Genomic DNA, 13,790 nt, shown 5'->3' on the forward strand with positions numbered 1-13,790 from the left:
TATCTCCTGCTAGTGCCACCCAGACGACAATTCCCCAATTTTTATTTCAGAATGTGGTTCCCCTCCCTCTGCTGAACAGATTTGACCCCCATATTAAAGGTACCTTCCACCTTCTCTGTGCAAGCATCCTCTAACCTGGCCTTTTTAGGAGGCTTTCCTGTCAAGGCGAATGAGAGGATTGCTCTTTTATTTTTCAAAGACAGATGCAATGAATAATGCATTCATGGCCAGGATATAATTATGCAATATGACAAGATTTTAAAAGTGACCTATAACACCGACTATGCAATACACTTTAATTTATTTAGCCTACTATTTATTAACTTTTATTTATTTAGTGCTAATAAAATGATTAAGCCTATTTGGAGAGAGAGAGATGTTTATAGCCTAAAGCAAGACTTAAAGCAATAAAAATGTATGTGCCTGAAGTTATCAGACATTTATGAGGACGTCATATATACTGTTGTCTCATTGCCTATTTTCAATTCTTAAGCATACCGGCTCACGCCTGAATTTAGGCCCGGTGCCTGAACACTTTAAGCCTGATAATGTGACAATATGTCTGTCATCGTGTGATAACGAAAATATGACTAGGCCTAGACTGTTCTGAGCAGGTGTTGTCGGTGAACAGGCTATAACTATTGGATAAGTTCAGACACTCATGAACAACTGATGCAAATTATATGGGAAACATTCTCTAACAGCAGTCAAGTTGTCATTGTTTGTGTCAAACAATTTGTGAATTTGTTGTAACATTAAAAGATGACTTAGCCTAGGCCTATGCTCAAAGTGATGCGCGAAGCTCCAGTGGGTGAACGAAATTTTCGGTAGCAGAATCACACAGATTCTGCCCAGATACAGTAGTACTATTTTCTGATTGGCTAATGTGTAGGCCCTTTCTTTTTTTGATTGGCTGATAAGTGGCAGAATCGTCTAAGAACTCCAGGGAGACACGCTTGATGCCTGCGCAGCCATAGACATTTGGGCGCTGCAGCATATTAAATATATCATAAATATTTTTTCTGCCTGAGAAATACAATGTGTGGCGGGAGTGAGTGACTAGACCGAAATGAGTGACTGTCACGCACGCTCAATGCGTGACACTTGAGAGCCCTGAGTCTTACATACATTCATTGTGAAAGTGATCAGTTCTCATGCATATTATGAGAGAAAAAAAAAGCAGTCAAGTTTATTTATATAGCCAAGCACATTTAATAGGGAGGTCTTTCAAGGACACCCCTCCGTTTGACTTAGAACCAGGCTTGGAATTTCACCATTTTAGGGGCAAGGCCACTTGGCCTTCAGTTGGGCATATTTGGTGGGGGGCACAAAGGCCACATGTCGGGGCACCAAGGCCAAAAGTTAACTATACAGTAGTAGGCTATAAAAATGATCAAAGTTGTATTTAGCCTATTCACAGCAGTAGTCTTGCATCACTGTATGAAACATTACAAAAACATGAAACATGACATAGGCCTAGACATAGAACTGTAAATCATCTGATCATCTCATATTTACAGCTATCTAGGCTATATTTAACATTTATTTTATATTTGGCCTGTTATAAATCATGTATTGAACAAAGCACAGCTCAGAGTCAGCTTTAAGAAACTCAAATAGCCTAGATGCATGCTTAGCATTTTGTGATCATTAAGGCTCCTTTCACAAACTTAGTCAGCAGTATATCCTCTGGTTTTAATATTTACCGATATCTAGGCAATATTTGTAACATGTATTTTGTATTTGGCCTGTTATGAAATCATGTAGAACAATTTAAACACATTTTGAAACCTAAAGACCAAAGTTGGAGACATAAATGTAGACCTGGCTGCAAATTTAAAATTGGAATACTCTGGAATGGCTAACTGTACAGGGGAATGCTTTACACCTCTGTGTTCGGTAAGGTCTGCTGTTTATTCTGATATGGTTTGTCATGTGTTGAACAAAGGGTTCGTGAAGTATTCCACCGAGATGAATGGGTAGGGAGATGGGCGCAGAACCAAGAAGTTATGATTCAATTTAATCATATTATATTCTTGCGAACCGTTCACCACAGCAATTAGCGGCAAACATCGTTTAAAAGCTGAGAAAAAGCTCTTTCATGTGATGTGATACATGTGTGGGCTATCAAGTGATGTGATACATGAGTAGGCTACTTCCATGAGCTTGCATAAACCACAATCAAATCTTCGATTTTTCAACGACAACCAGGTGAAAGAGACAAATTTAGCCGTCTAGATAGATAGATAGATAGATACTTTATTGATCCCCAGGGGAAATTCAAGGTCTCAGCAGCAGCATACATACAACACAAACACATTCTTTAACAGCAGAAAGAGTAATTAAAGTATATAATATAAAAACACAACTAAGCAGTAAGGACAGTAGAAGATAAAGAATATGCTAAATATACTAAAATACAAATTATACTAACACTTAATACAATATATAAAAATATACTAAAATACAAATTACAAAAATACAAATTATACTAACACTTAATCTAAATCAATTCTAAAACAGTATCCACATAGTGGTGATTAATAAATCAGAGGCGCTTGCAATGACTGAGGCAGGGACTGAGCCTGTGATTCTCTGTGCATAGTAAGGTATGGTAAGGTGCTCTAAGGTGCTCTGTGTGAATGAGTGTCATGGTGGTAGTGCAATGGTGATAGTGGTCATGGTGATAGTGCAAATGAGTAAGTCAACAGTGCAACAATGCAGAAATAAAGTAAAGTAAAGTCTATATATCTATATATTTAACTATTTAAGAAAATGTATAAGTGTGGCCACAGTTCGGCTGTGGCATGGAGGGGGGGGGGTTATGCATATGTGCTGATGTGCTAATATAGCATGCAAACAGTGAGGCATAAAGACAGTGGTACAAGTGGCTAGTGGACAGACAGTACCAAACATGGAGGGGGTGAAGAGGCAGACAGACTATGCAGAGAAGTCTATCTCTCCTCTTCCCTTAAGTGAGGCATTGAACAGTTCAATGGCCCTGGGGACAAATGACTTTCTCAGTCTGTCAGTTGTGCAAGGCAGTGAGCAAAGTCTCCAGCTGATCAGGCTCTTCTGCTTAACAATAGTGCTGTGGAGTGGGTGACACTCATTGTCCAAGATGTTGATCAGTTTGTTCAGGGTCCTTTTGTCAGATAGTGAAGTGATGAACTCCAGTTCAGCTCCAACTACAGAGCCAGCTTTCCTTACCAGCCTGTCAATTCGCCCCACATCCTTCTTCCTTGTGCTTCCTCCTCAACATACTACTGCATAGAAGAGGACGCTGGCAACAACAGACTGGTAGAACATCCTGAGGAGCTTACTGCACACATTGAAGGACCGCAGCCTCCTCAGGAAGTACAGCCTGCTCTGCCCTTTCTTGTAGAATGCGTCAGTGTTGGCTGACCAGTCCAGTTTATTGTCCAGGTGGAGACCCAGATACTTGTAGGTGCTAACCACCTCCACATTGACCCCATCAATGTGGACTGGTAGCAGAGTGGGCTTAGACCTGCGGAAATCCACCACCATCTCCTTGGTCTTTGAAGTGTTAAGTTGAAGATGATTTAGTTTGCACCATTGCACAAAGTCCTCCACCAGGCTCCTGTACTCCTCCTCCTGCCCGTTCCTGATACATCCCACAATTGCAGTATCATCAGAAAACTTCTGCATGTGGCATGACTCGGTGTTGTAGCAGAAGTCAGATGTGTACAGGGTGAACAGGACTGGAGAGAGCACAGTTCCCAGTGGCGCTCCGGTGCTGCAGATCACAGTGTCAGAGAGACAGTTCTTCAGTCTGACGAACTGTGGTCGCTCGGTCAGGTAATCTGTAATCCAGGTTACCAGGTGAGCGTCCACACCCATCTGCAAGAGCTTGTCTCCCAATCTGAGGGGCTGGATGGTGTTAAAAGCACTTGAGAAATCAAAGAACATGATTCTCACAGCACTTTTCCCCTTGTCCAGGTGGGAATGTGTCCTGTGTAGAAGATAAGTGATGGCATCGTCCACGCCCACTTTTTCCTGGTAAGCAAACTGTAACGGGTCTAGTGCATGGCGTACCTGGGGTCTGAGCATGCCTAGCTCCACAGACCCCCATTGTTTTTGCACTTATTCGTGATCGCCCCTAGCGGAACTGCAGCAGATTGCAGGTACAATGGAGTTAATAGGGAGTGATCCGGCTCTCCGTAAACGGGCTATGGTAATACCATGAACGTCAGTAGTGTGAAACTAGCGACAGTAAAGAAAATTCCAATATGGCCGCCATTCGCGAATCCTTCAAAATAAAAATCTGAACTTTTTCATTGAAAAAGTAATGAATATGTTTAAAAATTATTAATTTAAAACTGTATCGTAACACCCCCAATTATCACCACTTTTGTTCAGAAATTCTAAAACAACGATGTTTTTTAACACTTCAAAATAACATTTACTAAATGAACCTTACATTTTTCAGTAGCCACATAGCCATGTGTAGATTTGAACAAAATCTGGTTTGGTTCTTAACGGGAGCATTTACTGCCTGAAATATCCGATTTTGTTTACCACGCTCGGAGTTATAGTGCTGGCCTGATGGGTTGCCTATTTACACCGTTTGTACGGCACATGGACGGTTAGACCGAGAATTCTCGTCGTGAAATTAAAATTCCACTGGAGCTCCAAGCGGTTGTGTACACGCAGCCTTACAACACTGTTTACAGCTCCTCGAGTCACGGTAAAATGTCATTTTTGGTACATAGCTAATTTAGATACACCTATGTTGTGCGTGGTTGCGTTTCTATAGGAGTCCGCTGTCTTGGTTTGTATAGAAATGGATATTAAGTGACACATACACGCAAGACGGTGGAAATACGGGACCGGTGGAAATAGGGGGAGTTACGATATTGTGTTACCAAAGGGAAAGTAAAGTTAGAAAATAATTAAATAAGACATTTAAGACATTTAAACCTTAAAATGCTATATTTTTTCTACACCAATATAATTAAACTGTGTGGCTGATAAAAAAAATAAATAAAGTTGTGCATATTTAAAAGGGGAATGAAATTGAATCCTTATAACATGTACTTTCAGAATATATATAGATGTTTATACCAAATTCACCTTTGTAGGTACCAGGCCATACTAACTCTGTACCGAGTCATATAATATAGGCCTGTCATTGGCACACTGTTGAACTTCAAATTGTGTGGCTGTGAAAACAATAAGTTGTGCATATGTAAAAGTGGGGTGAAATGGAATCCTTATAACATGTACTTTCAGAATATATATAGATATTTATACCAAGTTCGCCTTTGTAGGTACCAGGCCATACTAAGTGTGTACCGAGTCATATACTATGTCTGCCATTGACATACACTGTTGAACTTCAAATTGTGTGGCTGTGAAAACAATAAGTTGTGCATATATAAAAGGGGGGTGAAATGGAATCCTTATAACATGTACTTTCAGAATATATATAGATATTTATACCAAGTTCGCCTTTGTAGGTACCAGGCCATACTAACTCTGTACTGAGTCATATATTATAGGCCTGTCATTGGCACACTGTTGAACTTCAAATTGTGTGGCTGTGAAAACAATAAGCTAACTCTCTATCTCCAACTCTTGAATGAGTTGCTGTCTCTCCTGGTTAAACTTATTACATTGTTCTATAACATGCTCTACAGTCTCAGTGGCATCTCTGAGACCTTGAATTTCCCCTGGGGATAATCAGTTGTATTTCAAATTCCCTCTGCACGCAATAGGACAGCGGCAGCGCTATGAGTCCCATGCGTTTCCCACCAGCGGAGCTAGTTGGCTAGTTCAAACGTTTGCCTACTTAATAAAAGCTTAACTCGTGTCACACTGTTTGCCAGCAGCAACATCCATCTTATTTGTTTTCAAGTAGCAGGGAATTCAAGCCAAACCGTTGCAACTCTGCCATCAATCATTATGTTAAGCCCACCTAACGACTCTATACACGATTTCATTGGCCTGATTAAGTTTCGATTTCTGGAGCTCACAAGCCAACGGAGAGTTGCTAGACTAGCCCTGGCAGCAAATGTAATTTGCGGCCACTAGGGGCGCGTCTAGATTTCTAGGCTAGCACTGCCCACAAACCTTTGGAGACTGTAGTATTTCCTACCAGCGATAGCATTATCCCAGTCACTTTGCCATTTCCCCCCATGAACATCATGGAGTCCAGGCTTGTATTAATTCAAAACAAACAAACAAAGCAATTATACTCTTTTCATTAAACCAGTACCATTAAAATAAATAAATAAATAAATAAATAAATAAATAAAGCTTTAAGTCTCTCCCTTGTCATGCCCTTTTCTTCAGTCATGAATTGAAGTCTCTCCTTCCATTTCCTGCCAGATTACTCTGCTATCATCAGTGAAGTAACCCTTTTCCTTGTCATATTCTTCTGAATTTTATGGTAGTGTCTAGCATTACATTCTCTTTGCCATCTCTGTATAATTACAGATTTAATCTTCAAAAGTGACCTCACTGCTAATAGATTATTTAGAGGGCATGCCAGGTTACTGTGACTTTGTCTGGAAGTGTGGTCTATTGTCAGATTAATGGAAAATTTGGATAGAAACACTTTGTTTGGCATACATAGAAGAATGGCTGAAAAGAACCCCATGCCTAATGAGAACTAGATGTAACAGACACACATTAATCTAATACTCAGATATAATAATGTGGTCCTATTCAAGATAAATTACAGCACCAGAACAGCTTCCGGAAAATATTGACCTAAAATGGTCAAATTAGTTTGGGTTTGGTATATCCACGTTCAGGAAAACAAATAGTTCCAATTATTCAAATACAGTGTATATAACACACCCAGAGCCCAAGTTGTGGCAAAATTGTTTTTGGAGAATCTGTAGTTACTGCCTTATTCCTTGGCATGGTGCCACAAGTAATACAAAGCAAGAATACAGTAACTGCAAAATAGGGGTAAAATATAAAATTAAATATGAGGATTGATATGTACAAAGAATAAGCTAATATAAAGTAACAAAACAGCCACGTGTCCAATAATCTACCTACAACTATTTAGCCTGGATGACAGGATAACTTTAAAGTCATTTTTCTCAGTTCTTCACTCTGCGTAGTTACTGCCTTTTTGCTTTGTAGGGCAGTGCTTCTGTGTGTGTTTATTGAGTGTGCGTGCCTGCATGTAAGTTAGGTCTTTTTTGTGTGTTTGTGTGTGTTTTTTTGGTTGTGTGTGTGTGTGTGTGTGTGTTTTGTAGGTGTGTTTGTAGGCCTATGTGTGTGTAGCAGGGTTGAGTGTGTTTCACTGAATTCTCCCCCACTTCTTCCTCTTTTGGTGAATATCGTGAGGCAGTGGTGCATTACTGTCATGCGTTGTTTCTGTTTTGTTGTTTTTATTATTTGCCAATTATATTTTCGTATCTGTCAAATAAAAACAACTCTCTCGGGGCAGCATGCACAGTATGCATGAGTTTTATTAGGTTGTTGATATACTTATTGCAGGATTTTCTCACGCTGCAGCCAGTTAGCGTGGCTGCAGGTGGAGCATGCTAGTGAACCTGTTTTATCATTCACTGCGGGCTAGCGGATTTTGGTATAGTGTATTAAAGTGTGGTTTACCTGTGTTTGGCAGGAGTTGACGCGCCTGGCTCATTCTGTGCCTGATACATTTTCTTTTTCTTTCCATGTGTGTTATCAGGTTTGCCATTCTTTCTTTGTATTCTTAATACTTTAGATAGTATTGATGTGAATTGTTCATGCTCTGCCTCTTTTGGTGATTATCGTGAGGCAGAGGAGTTGACGCGCCTGGCTTGCTCTGTGCCTGATACATTTTCTTTTTCTTTCCATGTATGTTATCAGAGTCAAAGAGTCAAAGACCAGGTCGGTTGTGGCGTCTCTCATTTCACACAACACAATGCAGAGAACGTGGGAGAGGGAAAACTACCTATGTTACATGTGGGTGCATGTGTGTGAGGGTGTGTGTGTGTGTGTGTGTGTATGTGTGTTTATGTGTTTGTGTGCGTGGTTGTGCGTGTCGTGTGTGTGCATGTATGTGTGTGTGCATGTGTAGTGTGCTATTCAACTACTTTACCAATAATCTAGCCCATCATACAATAATGCATACAGAACTGGTTCCTTCTTTCAAAATACTGTAGGGGACTAGTGAATTACCATCATTTAACAATGTTAACAAGCATCAAATGTAAAGTATATATATTTAACCCTCTAGGCGCCACAGGCGACTATAGTCGACAAGATGCGGTACTGAATAAAACGGCCGATTTAGTCAAATAGGGTGTCATATTTCGTTCGACTTCCACTCCACTAGATGGCAGACATGTCATACGCCATCCCCGAAGTCGAAAAAGGACACGCTTTTAAACAAAACTTTCTAGCTACAGTGCATTGAATCAGTGCATGAAATACCGGAGCTAGTGTGCGTGTGAGCCACTTTGTCAGAGCCGATATTGTCAACGCCAGCGGTATTTGCATTAGATTATCGCCTAATGGCATCAAAAAAGTTTACCTGAAATGAAGTGTTGGGTCTTCTATTCATGGACCCTGATTCTGAAGGGGAATATCTGCCTTCAGAAAATGACGCTGATTCGTTTAGTGAGGCTTCAGATGCGCCCCTGCCTTGCAATGATGCAGCTGGACAAAGTGAGAGTTTACTCCATAGTTTAGCTTACACCAAGCACAAACGTTGAATCGTTTGCCCAATGTCACTGGTGGGAATAATGTTTCACGGGTTCGGAGTGTTCATCGGGAAGTTAGCAGGGTGTTAGTGGTGTGGCTTAACGAGGCTGGAGGTAGCCTAATATCCATAGCGCCAGCTTCTGTCTTCTGAACGTGTGCCTCTCCACAATTGGCGGCGACAGTAACGTGGTGGAGCCTTTGTCTAATGCCACTGGGTATGTTAGATGAGGTCAAGTGCTCATAGGACAGTTAGGGGGAACGTTGTGGCAGTGTGGGGAGTCGCAATGAGAATGACAGTAGGCCTAGTCCGAGCTGCGCAAAATTCTCTCCACTTTCGGCCACAAGGGCAGATCTGGCCATGCTGCTCGCATGGTGGAGGTGGTGACACGCTCTCTCCCTCTCCCACACACACACACACACACATTAGGTCATGCATAGTCTATCACAAGATGATGGGAATGCCGGCCCTGTATGGATAGGGATAGGGAGTCATTATCTCTACAGCAAAAGGCCTGCTACAAAAAAAAAAAAAAGTCAGCCATTTAGTAATGATTTACACTGTTGATTTGCTATCTACTTCCCTGATCATTTAGGACATACAGTACACTATGTGTTCCTTTTTGTGTGTTCATGTCCTTGTGATGTGTGTGTCTTTGTCAGCTAAGAAAAAAAACAAAAAAACATCAACAAAAACAACAAAAAGAAAACAAATACTAACATTGTCTCTTGTCTTGTCTCGTCATCTCACTCCTGATCTGTGCCTTACCGTGGCAAATGAGCTTTTGAACTAAACAGGTCTTGTCTACTTGTGTTTGTGTGTCATCTGAATAATATATATGTGCCCCATACATGGAATCAGAGTGCCTACTGTATGTAGTAAATGGAAAACCGCTACATGCATTTGGTTTGTTTCTGCCATTTATTAGTAATGATTTACACAGTTTGTTCACTACTTACTATTTACCTGAGCATTCAGTATTGTGCAATATAGCATACAGAAGGTGAGGGACATTTTGGGGGGAAAGAAGTGGTGCATTTTATCATTCAAACATGCAACTTTTCATGAAAATTCTATAATCCAAGATGGCCGCCACCATATGACGTCATAATATGCAAATTAGATATAAACATTTAATCTCTACATACACTTTGGGTCATCCTTAATATTTCTCTAATTTACAGAAAGTCTCTATCTCTTATCACTTTTAAGATATAGCCTTTTGAAATGAAGATGTCAAAATTGATCGTTTCGGAAAAAAAACTTCTGGCGCCTAAAGGGTTAACAGGAGTAAAAAGGGGTAGGGTGGGGTGAGAAGGGTTAATGTAACAACAACATATTACAGTTATAGCACTTTTCTTGACACTCAAAGTGCTTCACAGGAGAGGCGGAATCTCATAAGCACCACCAATGTGTAGCACCCATCTGAGTGATGCACAACAGCCATTATGTGCCAGAATGTTCACCACACACTAGTTTCAGGTGGAGAGAGAAGGAGTGAATGAACCAATTACACACTGGGAGGATGATTACAAGGCCAAATTGAATGAACCAGGTTGGGAATTTAGCCAGCAAATCAGAGAAACCTACTCTTTGCGATAAGTGCCATGGGATTTTTAACAACCATGGTGAGTCAGGACCTGAATTTACATTCATGCAAAGGAAATGGCGAGTTGTTCATATGCTATTTTAAGAGCGCATGTCAACAGTCATATCGGCAGGTGCACGCACCATCCTTCTATCATTCATGAACGCACACCAGCGCACGTCCATGCAAAGCATTACAAATTGCACGATTACAATGGGAAACATAATTAGAATAAAGAAATACTGTACATCTCATGATGAGTAGTTATTCACCATCATTTGCAAATTGGTAATGACGGTTAAAAGTGATTTGGGGAGAGGCGAGAGACACGTATGGAGCACAGCTGAAGACGCACTGTCACAAGATATAAGCAACTCCTCTGCAGGATAAATGTTGTTTTATTCAGTCATTTGAGCAATATTAGGGTAAGTGTTGCTTTTTCCAGCCTATGTTTTCGATGGTAACCCATTGTCAGTCAATAGTGAAAGTAACTGCATATTACTGTCTTCGTTGACTGACACCTTGGTGAAGTTAGTTTCACTTTGCCAATGAGTTCAAATAATAGACGAGTGCAAATGCGTGAAGGCTATGCTAGGTTTTAGTAATGCATGGTTTAAGAATGACTATTTCATACGTTCTCGCAAGCAGCCTCCTTCAAATGCGCCGTTGAATGCCAAAATACCGATGCATTTATTTGACATATCGCGCTTTGCGCTGTTAAAGGGAATGACAGATGTCATTCTCATTGGTTTAAAATGATGTTACGCCCCAAACACACCCATATGACTGATTAAAAAACCTAGGAACACCTTGTTGCGCCATGCGCTCCACTTTTGATAACGAAACCCCTCCCAATGTGAACTGGACATCTTACTAAATTTGAATAGACTTTTGACGAGTGACGATGCACTTTAGAATGTCATGATAGGGCCCTAGGTCTCTTATCCAAGTACTGACTAATAAGCCTGCTTAGCTTTAGTAATTCAGCAAAGTCAGGGTATCTGCTGGTCTGACTGCTGGCTAAAAACAAAAGGTGAAAGGCATATATGATTCTAACTGTCTCACTGAATTGCATTATGCACACTCAATTCTCACTGGTATCTGGTATCTGGTACTGGTATCAACAAGTACCAAAACATGATTAGTTCATAGATGTCACATGTAAAATACATTTTATACAGCCCCACCTCCATCTTGCCTGTTCATAATTCTGAGAAATTCTTGAATTGTGTGCATGTGTGCGTGTACGTGTTTATGTTTGTGTGTGTGTGTGTGCGTGCGTGCGTGCACGTGCACCTGTGTGTGTGTGCATGTGCATGCATGCGTACATAAGTCTACTGTGTGTCTATGTGGCATACGAATGATTACTGTGAATCTATGTGTGTGCGTGTGTATCTGTTTATGCACATGTGTGCATATGGAATGGGTTAACATGGCCCCTGGAGGCAAACATACGCAAAAGAATTGGTCATCCTAGGCCCTACGGTTCACAAGATATTCACAGAAAACTCTGTTGGTGTAGTCATTAAATGTACACATAAATTCATTTTTCTATGCCCCCCCATGAACAAAAGTCCACGAAACTTGGCATGCATTCAGAGGGTGTCATAAGTGTCATGTGTCACAAGGTCGGTTTGTTCGCTGCTTATGGGCCTCGAACCCGCCACCTTGACACACACACCGGCATGAAAGACGAACGCTCTAACCACTGAGCTAAAAGCCCAGGCTTCCAACTCAGCTGTTAGAAGCGTTCTTAAGGTTAGAGCTGTGATTTACACGGGCACGCTAGCTCAGTCTGCCTCCATTACACATGCTCTCCTTGTGGGGCTACATGCCCACCAAGTTTCATGCACCCCGGTCTTTCAGTGAATCCTTGACGGAAAATTACACATGCGAAAAAAGAAAAACAAACGGAAGAAAAAACTCTGACTAAATCTATATGACCACCGCTTCACTGCGCGGCGGTCATATGTGGAGGGGCTGTGCTATTGTGGGGCTGTTTTTATTCCCAAAGGCCTTGGGAACCTAACTAAGGTGCATGGTTTCATGAACACCAAGACATTTTCAAAGGAAATCTGTCAATCTCTGCCAAGACACTAAATGTTGGTAATTCATCAGGTCAATGAACCAAAACAAACGTCCAGATCAAAACAAATATGATTTGCTGAACACAAAATGAAGCTTCGGACATTGCCATCTCAGTCCCCTGATCTAAACTCCATAGAAAAAACAGGGGGGTGGCCCCAGCCGTGACGCAACTGGCTGGGGCACCTGCACCATATGCCGGCGACCCGGGTTTGATTCCCGCCCTGTGGTCTTTTCTGGATCCCACCCCGACTCTCTCTCCCACTCACTTCCTGTCATTCTCTACTATCCTGTCAATTAAAGCCATAAAAGACCAAAGAAATATACTAAAAAACAAACAAACAAAAAAAAAAACAGTGGGGTGAGTCAAAGAGGAGAATGCAAAAGTGTGGACTATAGGAATCTGGACAATCTGGGGAGATTTTGTAAAGACGAACGGTCTTAAATCCCTTGCTTTGTATTCTCCAACTTTGTGTCATAGGAGAATATTACATGCTGTTTTATTGGCAAAGAGGCTTAAGAAGGTATTATAAACAGGGGTGCCAATGATTGTGAGCGACGTGTTTTTGTTAAAAATATTTATTTCTTTATAAGATTTCCTTTTACTCAAAATAAATTTGCTTCCCTTCAAGGTTCGATTTTTCCCATTTTTCATTGTGAGATTACAATAAATCACCAACAGATTATTTTTTTATACCGGTTTTAGTAAACTTTAGCACAGGTGCTGAGGTGCCAATAATTATGGAGGGTACTGTAAATTCCTGAAAAAGGTCTGAAATATAATTGTCTCTCAGTATATTCAATCGAAATGACTGGCATAAAACAGCATTAAGGTGGATAGAAGTAATAAAACCATGAAAATCATTAATATGCTCAGATTCAATGGCTTTATTGCAGAGCTTTGGGTCTCCACCTGGACAATAAACTGGACTGGTCAGCCAACACTGATGCACTCTACAAGAAAGGGCAGAGCAGGCTGTACTTCCTGAGGAGGCTGCGGTCCTTCAATGTGTGCAGTAAGCTCCTCAGGATGTTCTACCAGTCTGTTGTTGCCAGCGTCCTCTTCTATGCAGTAGTATGCTGAGGAGGAAGCACAAGGAAGAAGGATGTGGGGCGAATTGACAGGCTGGTAAGGAAAGCTGGCTCTGTAGTTGGAGCTGAACTGGAGTTCATCACTTCACTATCTGACAAAAGGACCCTGAACAAACTGATCAACATCTTGGACAATGAGTGTCACCCACTCCACAGCACTATTGTTAAGCAGAAGAGCCTGATCAGCTGGAGACTTTGCTCACTGCCTTGCACAACTGACAGACTGAGAAAGTCATTTGTCCCCAGGGCCATTGAACTGTTCAATGCCTCACTTAAGGGAAGAGGAGAGATAGACTTCTCTGCATAGTCTGTCTGCCTCTTCACCCCCTCCATGTTTGGTACTGTCTGTCCACT

The sequence above is a fragment of the Alosa alosa genome, chromosome 4 (assembly GCF_017589495.1).
Source record: "Alosa alosa isolate M-15738 ecotype Scorff River chromosome 4, AALO_Geno_1.1, whole genome shotgun sequence".
NCBI classification, from domain to species: Eukaryota; Metazoa; Chordata; class Actinopteri; order Clupeiformes; family Clupeidae; genus Alosa; species Alosa alosa.